This window comes from Octopus bimaculoides, chromosome 11 (assembly GCF_001194135.2).
Source record: "Octopus bimaculoides isolate UCB-OBI-ISO-001 chromosome 11, ASM119413v2, whole genome shotgun sequence".
Lineage (NCBI taxonomy): Eukaryota > Metazoa > Mollusca > Cephalopoda > Octopoda > Octopodidae > Octopus > Octopus bimaculoides.
Genome location: NC_068991.1, coordinates 3,399,326 through 3,407,647, shown reverse-complemented (window position 1 = coordinate 3,407,647; position 8,322 = coordinate 3,399,326).

Genomic DNA, 8,322 nt, shown 5'->3' with positions numbered 1-8,322 from the left:
TAGAACATTTTAGTTTTGGCACTTTTATTAATCTCGGTTATTTCAAGCGCTCCTAACCATTTTAGTTTTATATTTTATTATTTTGCTGAAACATAGAAGCGCGACTAATTCGGTGATCGACAAGTTAACAGTCAACGAAATTGTTTTTGCTTTGAGGCAAATGAAAAAAAAAAATTTAAGAGGGGAAAACGTGAATAATCGATATTTATACGATGTATGTAGAACTTAGGGGGAAACAAATATTGGTCGTTAGAAAACGTACTTAAAATAAAAAGAAGCTATGAACTACGTGTTGATAATAATTGAGGTGGATAGCTAAGTACGGCATTCGTATGAAATGCCTTGGGGCAAAGTTAGGTTCCAACGAGAAACATATAGACGTTTTTCTTTCATAATAATAAATGTAGGAGTATCTGTCTATCAGGGCTGCTGAGATCGTGTGGCATAATGAGAAAATGTGTAGCTACATAGATTGGTGGTTATTTACATAGTTCTAAGCACGAGAACATAGTTCTAGCTGAAGACAGAGGGTGTTATATGACTACAATCAAATCCACCCACCCCCTCTATCTACCAATGTAATACAATCAACTACTACTACTACTACTATTACTATTACTACTACTACTACTACTACTACTAACGATAATAATAATCCTTTCTACTGTAGGCAAAAGGTTTGGAATTTTTGGTGAGTTGGTAGTCAATTAAATCGACCCCAGTGCGTAACTGGTACTTAATATATCGACCCTGAAAGGATGAAAGTCAAAGCCGACCATAGTGGAATTTAAACTCAGAACGTAAGGACAGACGAAATGCCGCTGAGCATTTTACCCGTCGAGCTAACAATTCTGCTAGCTCGCCGCCTTGAATAATAATAATAATGATAATAATAATAATAATAATAATAATAATAATAGTTTCAAATTTTGTCACGAAGGCAACAATTTTGGAGTAGGGGTCTAGTTGATTACATCGACCCCAGTACTCAATTGGTACTTAGTTTATCCACCCTCAAAGGCAATGTCGAGCTCGGCTGAATTTGAACTCAGAACATAAAGACAGACGAAATACTATTGAACGTTGCAACGATTTAGCTCAGCAGCCGCGAGGAGAACCGCCAAGAACTGATGGTCAAACCCTATCGGAAGCTTCCATCCACACGTTCTATGATGTTTCACAAGAGGTTAAGCTTGTTGTGGGTAGATTTGTATGACATGGTCCTTGTCTGCGAATTACTGAGCAGACTATCAGGCAACAAGCTCAACCTGCATTTCAGCTCAACCTGCATTTCAGCTCAACCTGCATTTCAGCTCAACCTGCATTTCAGCTGTTGTTATCGGCCTTCTGCAACAATTCGCATCCCCAGCCGAAAGTCAGAGCAGACTGTCAAGGTAGGCATTTAAATATTCACCGCTGTTTCTGATCTGCCATTCACTTCGAGCAGAGTGTCATTGAAAAGCTCTGTACGGTTGTTTCAAATCGAATAGTAAGCGCTCGTTCTTCCCCATCAAAACAGAATCATGACTTTGCTGTCACCTTCGACCTCTGCCACACGGGCACATTGAACGACTTTCATTTCTTTGAACCTTACAGCATGCAACTTAGCTCTAGATATGCACTCTACATGCACCATGTAGAAGAACTGGCCGAGGCCCATTTTCGCTGCTAGCGCGTCATTTGTGATATCTTTACTTGTCATCTCTTCCAAGATTCAGACTAAATTTCTTTCTATTTTTCTCTGTCTCTACTTTTTGACTAAACATTACTAAGACTACTCTAATCGCACGTTTAAGGTAATCTGCCATCACTTGTTGGCAGTTTCACCTATCGAGGTGGAACCCCTCTGCGTTCTTCTCCTCAAATCTTCCGGATTTTTATTTTGCTTGGTCATCTTTAACCCTTTCCAGTTTTCTCCACACGAGGGCTATCTGTCATTTTTTTTTGTCTCGGAAAATACAGGCTAACCCACCAAATATTGTGAAAAATCACGTTGAAAAAAAAAAGCTTGTCATTTGAAGGGTGTTAACGTTTGAGAAATTGGACAAATATAAGAACCTGGAGATTGAAATTAGAAGAATGAGGCGTCTCAAAGCAACAACGTTTTCCATTGTTATTGGTGAGTTTGGGATGATAAAATAAAAGCACAGAAATATGTAGACCAAATTCCTGGCGGCCCTAAAATAAATGAAATGCAAAAGATCGTACTTATGGGTACCTCACACATAACACGTCATTTTGTCTCAACGTAAATGCAATAATAGTCATGCAGTTTTATTATAAATTTTATAAAAGAAAAAAGGTTTTGGATTTTTTTATTATATAACACGCAGAAAGCAGTTTCTTCAATTGGATGGCACTTTAGCTGTTTTCATCTTTAAATGCAAAAGCTTGTTGTCCATTAACGTCTCTGGTTGAGATTTTGATGCAGCTTGTCTAGATTAAAGCAGAGACAAAATACAACATGGTAATGGTAATGGTGGTGGTGGTGGTGGCATTTTCTTGCAGATGGAATTGGCCATAAATTTTGGGTGATGTGTTAACCAGTTAAATGGACTTTAGCTCTTAACTGACACAGAAGGATAAAAGGCAAATCTTATTCTGCTCAACCAGATTTCGAAGTCAGAAGGTAAAGAGACGATAAATAATTGGAAGCATAATGTCTGCGGCTGTACCATTTCTTCCAATCAATCTGCTCTTGATAATATCATAGTAATGATGTTTATGATGAGGAATGCCATTCGTTTGCAGAGATCGTTTTACGGCAGAATCGAAAGGACAGGGAGAAAGGTGAATCATGTCCGAACTTGAGGAAAATGGGAAAAATGTGAAACATACAAAGGAAATATTATTTACACTATTTACATTTGACGAATATTTGTCCTCATCTTGTTTGTTGCTAACACAACGTTTCGGCTGATATACCCTCCAGCCTTCATCAGGTGTCTTGGGGAAATTTCGAACCTTATTCAGCAACCTTTTGAGCGGGGTGGGCTACTCGACCTGAAGAAAATTCTAACTGGGCTCCACCTAGAAGGTCATGCGCTGTTTATCTTGATATGAGATCACCATGTCATGCACATATGGTTGTGATGCATGTGCCTGGTGTATCCTTTTCAGACGGGTAGTCATGATGGGTATACTGGGCTTCGTATATTTGTACCGCAGCATCACTTTGATGATATGCACTGCTCTCTCACTCAATAATAATAATAATAATAATAATAATAATAATAATAAACCTTTCTACCATAGGCACAAGGCCTGGAGGTTTAGGGGAGAGGGTTAGTACTTGATTGGTACTTCTTTCATCGACCCCGAAAGGATGAAAGGAAAAATCGATCTCAGCAGAGTTTGAACTTTGAATGTAAAGGTAAAACCGGATGAAATGCCGCTAAGCATTTTATCCGGTGTGCTAACGATTCTGTTCATTCACAGCCTTCAATAATAATAAAAATAATAACAACAACAATAATAATAGTAGTAATAATAATAACAAACAAAAGATATTTATAATCAATTTTAATTACTACGGAAATTGTGCATGATGCTTCTTTATGTTGACAATGTTCTTGACAAACTGGTGTCATTTCAGAGAGAGAGAGAGAGAGAGAGAGAGAGAGAGAGAGAGAGAGAGAGAGAGAGAGAGAGAGAGAGAGAGAGAGAGAGAGAGAGAGAGAGAAAGAAAGAAAGAGAAAGAGAGCGAGGGAAGAGAAATCGAGGAAAAACAAGAAAATGATGAATAAATTCAGAGTTGTGGATATCAGTTTGACCAATGTTCGTCAAAAAAAATCAAAAAAAAAAAATGGTATGATATATAGATGTAGTTTTCTTTTTTTCTTCTAAGTCTTGCCAACATTTTATTTTTCGTTTGTTTGTAGGTACTTCTGTTCTTTGTTTTTCTTTTTTTTTGTGTTTCAAGTTTCTGTTCGTAAACCTTTATTATTATTATTATTTATTTATTATCATATATTTTTTTTTATATTTCCTCATTTATTTATTATCAATATTATCATTATTATTATTATGATCATATTTTTAAAATTTTCTTTTTTTTTTTATATTTGGAAGTTTGTCGCCATTTTGTTAAAATAGTTTATTTCCTTATATGGTTTGTTCATAATAAACTTGTCGACAATTTCTTTTCAATATTCATTATTATTATGTATTTTTTTCTGTATATATATATTTTTACGTTTATTCATTTCATATCTTTTTGTCTTTGTTTTCATATTCTTGACACAATGTTCCATAAATATAGTTTGTTCGTGTATATGAGAGTGAAAGCGGGAGAGAGAGAGAGAGAGAGAGAGAGAGAGAGAGAGAGAGAGAGAGCTAAAGGAAAAGAAAGAGAGACAGAGAGAGAGGATGTTGTTTCGTAAATTTTTTAGTCATAATTTTCACTTCCTCGTATTGATTAGTCACACGCTTCACATTCTTCGTTTCCTTCTCAATAAGTTCGTTCGTTCGTTCGCTCGTTCGTTTGTTCCATTTTTTTTTCTTTGTTACTTACAGTTGAAGGAAATGAAAAAAAGCAGAGGGAAAGACAGAGAAAGATACAGAGAAAGAGAGAGAGAGAGAGAGAGAGAGAGGGGAAAAAACTGTTCTTCGCTTCTTCATTAAACATTCGCCATTTTGTACATTCCAAAGTAGGACGAAAGAAACTAGAAGACCGCACTTCCCATGCCTAGGGGGTGGCTGAGTATTCCGGGACTTTTCGTGAGGGTTTACTCCGAATTACCCAATATTAGACTCCCTCCGCTTTTAGGGATTCCGTTTATTAATTATTTATTTTTCTAATTTTTATTTATATATCCTTCAATGCTGCAGTGCCTCCCCATGATCGATGTAAACCCCAATAGTTATGTGTGTTGTATCTCGTCCTTTGATAATGTCCTCCATGTCTTGGCCCCAAGTGACCCAGAAAATAAACTATTATTATTATTATTATTATTATTATTATTATTATTATTCATCTACATTAATACTACCTGCCTACAATATTATTTCTTTCGATATTCATTCACTTGTTGAGATGTTCGTACGTTTGTACATTAACGCTTTAAACAACCTAAACCAGGGAAAACAAACACTTCAAAGTCGAAAGATATCTTAAACACTATGAATCAATATATATATATATATATATATATATATAACAGAGAGGAAATTCCACAGGTCTCGCTGTGGATTGGCAGAATCGGTAGAGTGTCGAACAAAATGTCGAAATGTCCAGTTGTATTTCTACCGATTCAGAACGTTCTGATTTTAAAATTTTAATCCATTATTATTGTTGTTGTTGATTTCATTATTATTATTATTATTATTATTATTATTATTAGTAGTAGTAGTAGTAGTAGTAGTAGTAATGTACTTTTCTTCTTATTGTGATTAGTTATGTTGATTTGTTATTGACCTGATGGTAAGAATGATTATGATGACGCTGATGATTATATTTTGTGATTAAAGGGTTATTAGGTCGAGGAAACAAATATAGGTTACTGCAAGGAACGTGCTAGAACCGAACCCAGATACTCGTAGCACAACTGTACTACAATCTACAAGTCCCAGAGAAAGAGGTGGACCATCCATCTCAGTGAGACTTTTTAGGACACCACCAAATAAACTCGAAGTTATTTCCGCTACTATCTATTTGCGACGTCATTTTGTCTTTAATGGAGAATAGACCCTCTGTCTAATACTGTTGGTTTTACTAATAATTTTCGTTATTTCCAAACTTTGCTCTCTACGAGTTAGGCAGCCGCGTGGTCGAGTTGTTAGGCTATTGCACTCACGATCGTAAAATCGTGGTTTCAATTCTCTGACCAGGTGGGGCGTTGTGTTTTTGTGCAAAACATTAAATTTCACATCGTTACAGTCCATTCCGTGGTAAATGAGTTCTAGCAAAAACAGAGACGTCACCTTGTGACGGACTGTCGTCAAGTCCAGGAGGTTTGGTATTGTTATCTCAGTCACTTAAACGGCATGGAAACCGGTTCAGTTCCGGCCTTATGAGTCTTTATCTTGTGTTTATTTGCTAGAGGAAGAGAGACAAAAACTCTCATGGGCACGACCACTAGTCCTTCATTGTTAACTTTTCCTTCGGACCTTATGTATATAGTACAGTGATATGAATCAACTAAATTTATTGCAGAAAGGCGATCAACATTGATATATATACACATACACACACGCACACTTATAAACATACAGGCACGTCAGTTGTGGTATTCAACTCCCTTCAATTCATACGGGAATGGGGCATAAAAGAAAATCGTAAAACTTAGTTCTATCTATCTATCTATCTATCTATCTATCTATCTATCTATCTGTCTGTATATCTATTTATCTGTCTGTCTGTCTGTCTGTCTGTATGTATATCTATTTATCTATCTGTCAGGCATACACTTTGAGTGTGTGTGTATGGGTATGTGCGTGTGTGCCTTAATGTGTGTACCAGTACGTGTGTCAGCGCTTCACATGTACTCGCGCACGCGCACACACAAACACACAAAAAATGTGGCATATGCGTTCACAGCCCACCCTTAAGCAATCTGGTTAATATACTATCTATAGCCATGAAATGACGAATCTCCGTCCAAGGGCCTTTTGCTCTCACGTGCAGCACACCTTACATAATTGTTCTTTGAGCCCACATTTGAAATGTAGCCATCTCAGATCTTATACATACATACATACATATATACATACATATATTTGTATACATTTATACATATACATGGTCTGTCGAAGGGGTTTTTATCCAAACCGTGTCCTCGTAAAGCACATTTGCAAATGTCTTGTTATACCTGTAGTTTTAAACTAGCACGTGGTACGTACCTGTGGAACCAAGCTTTAAATATGGTTTTCTCGCAGACTAACAAATTTATATTAATCATAAGGGCAATACAAGTGAGATTTTGTGACGTTCATCGGTGTGCTACAGTGAGACGTGAGTAGAAGCGTGAGTGTGGCTTGGTGGTAAGAAGTTTTCTCCCCAGCCACATGGTTCTTGGCTGAGTCCCACTGCGTGGCCTCGAGCCGACCAAAGCCTTGTGAATGGAGTTGATAAACGGCAACTGAGAGAAGCCCGATATATATATATATATATATATATATATACACATACAACATGCATACACGCACTCACACACACATATATACGCACTCATATGTATATATATATATATATATATATATATACACATATATAAGCATTATATACATACATATACATATATATATATTTATATATATAAATATATATAAAAATATACATTCATATATGTGTGTGTGTGTGTTTGTAACTGTGTGTACACCCCGCACCATTGATTGACAACCGGTGTTGGTATGATTACGTCCCCGTAGCTTAGCTGCTCGGCAAAATGTCTGATTGAATAGGTAACAAGCTTAAAAGAAAAAATCTCTGGGGCCGATTCATCATACTAAAATTCTTCAAGGCGATGCTCCAGTATGGCCGCAGTCTAATGACTGAAACAAACAGACTGTAGATTGATCAGTTTCGCCGGGGTAAACCTGGGATGCAAAAGGAGGGAGCGTGTTTTGTCTTTCACTCAATGAGTCTTGTTACTCAGAACTGAATATTGCTGTGACGTTTCTGAAAAATGTCATTTCTCTGGAAACCAACAATGACCATGATTATGATGACGACGAGGCGAAGGGCTAGGAAGAGGATGAGAGGGAGGCTGTGATGGTTCTGTACACCGATTATAAAACTCACACAAATGCGCATACACTGACCCTCGCTTATAAACCTTCACAAACACACATATATGACGCATACACACACGATACTGGAAGACAGAAAAAGCACACCACACGTATGTCCACACACATACACACACACATGCACCACAAACACACAGGCAGGAACATAACCAAAAGCGCGCATACGCACTCGCTCATTCATTGAAGCTCGCCCACACGTAAATTCATTCAGTTAATGTCTAACGTTCGTTGTTGGAAACTCAAGAGACTTCGCTGTCACTTAAGTTTCACCTTCCAATTCGGGAATAAATAAGCTCTGAACGGCTTTTGTGGATATGTCTTTCGTATTTTCCTCTTATCACTATTCACTCAGTTTCCATTTCAAAACACACACACACACTCACACACACACACACACACACACACACACACACACATATGTATGTATATATATGTATATATATATATATACACACACATATATATATATATATGCATATAGATATATAGATATATGCATGTATATATATACATATTTATACGTTTATATGTATGTATATATATATATATATATACATTATATACATATACACA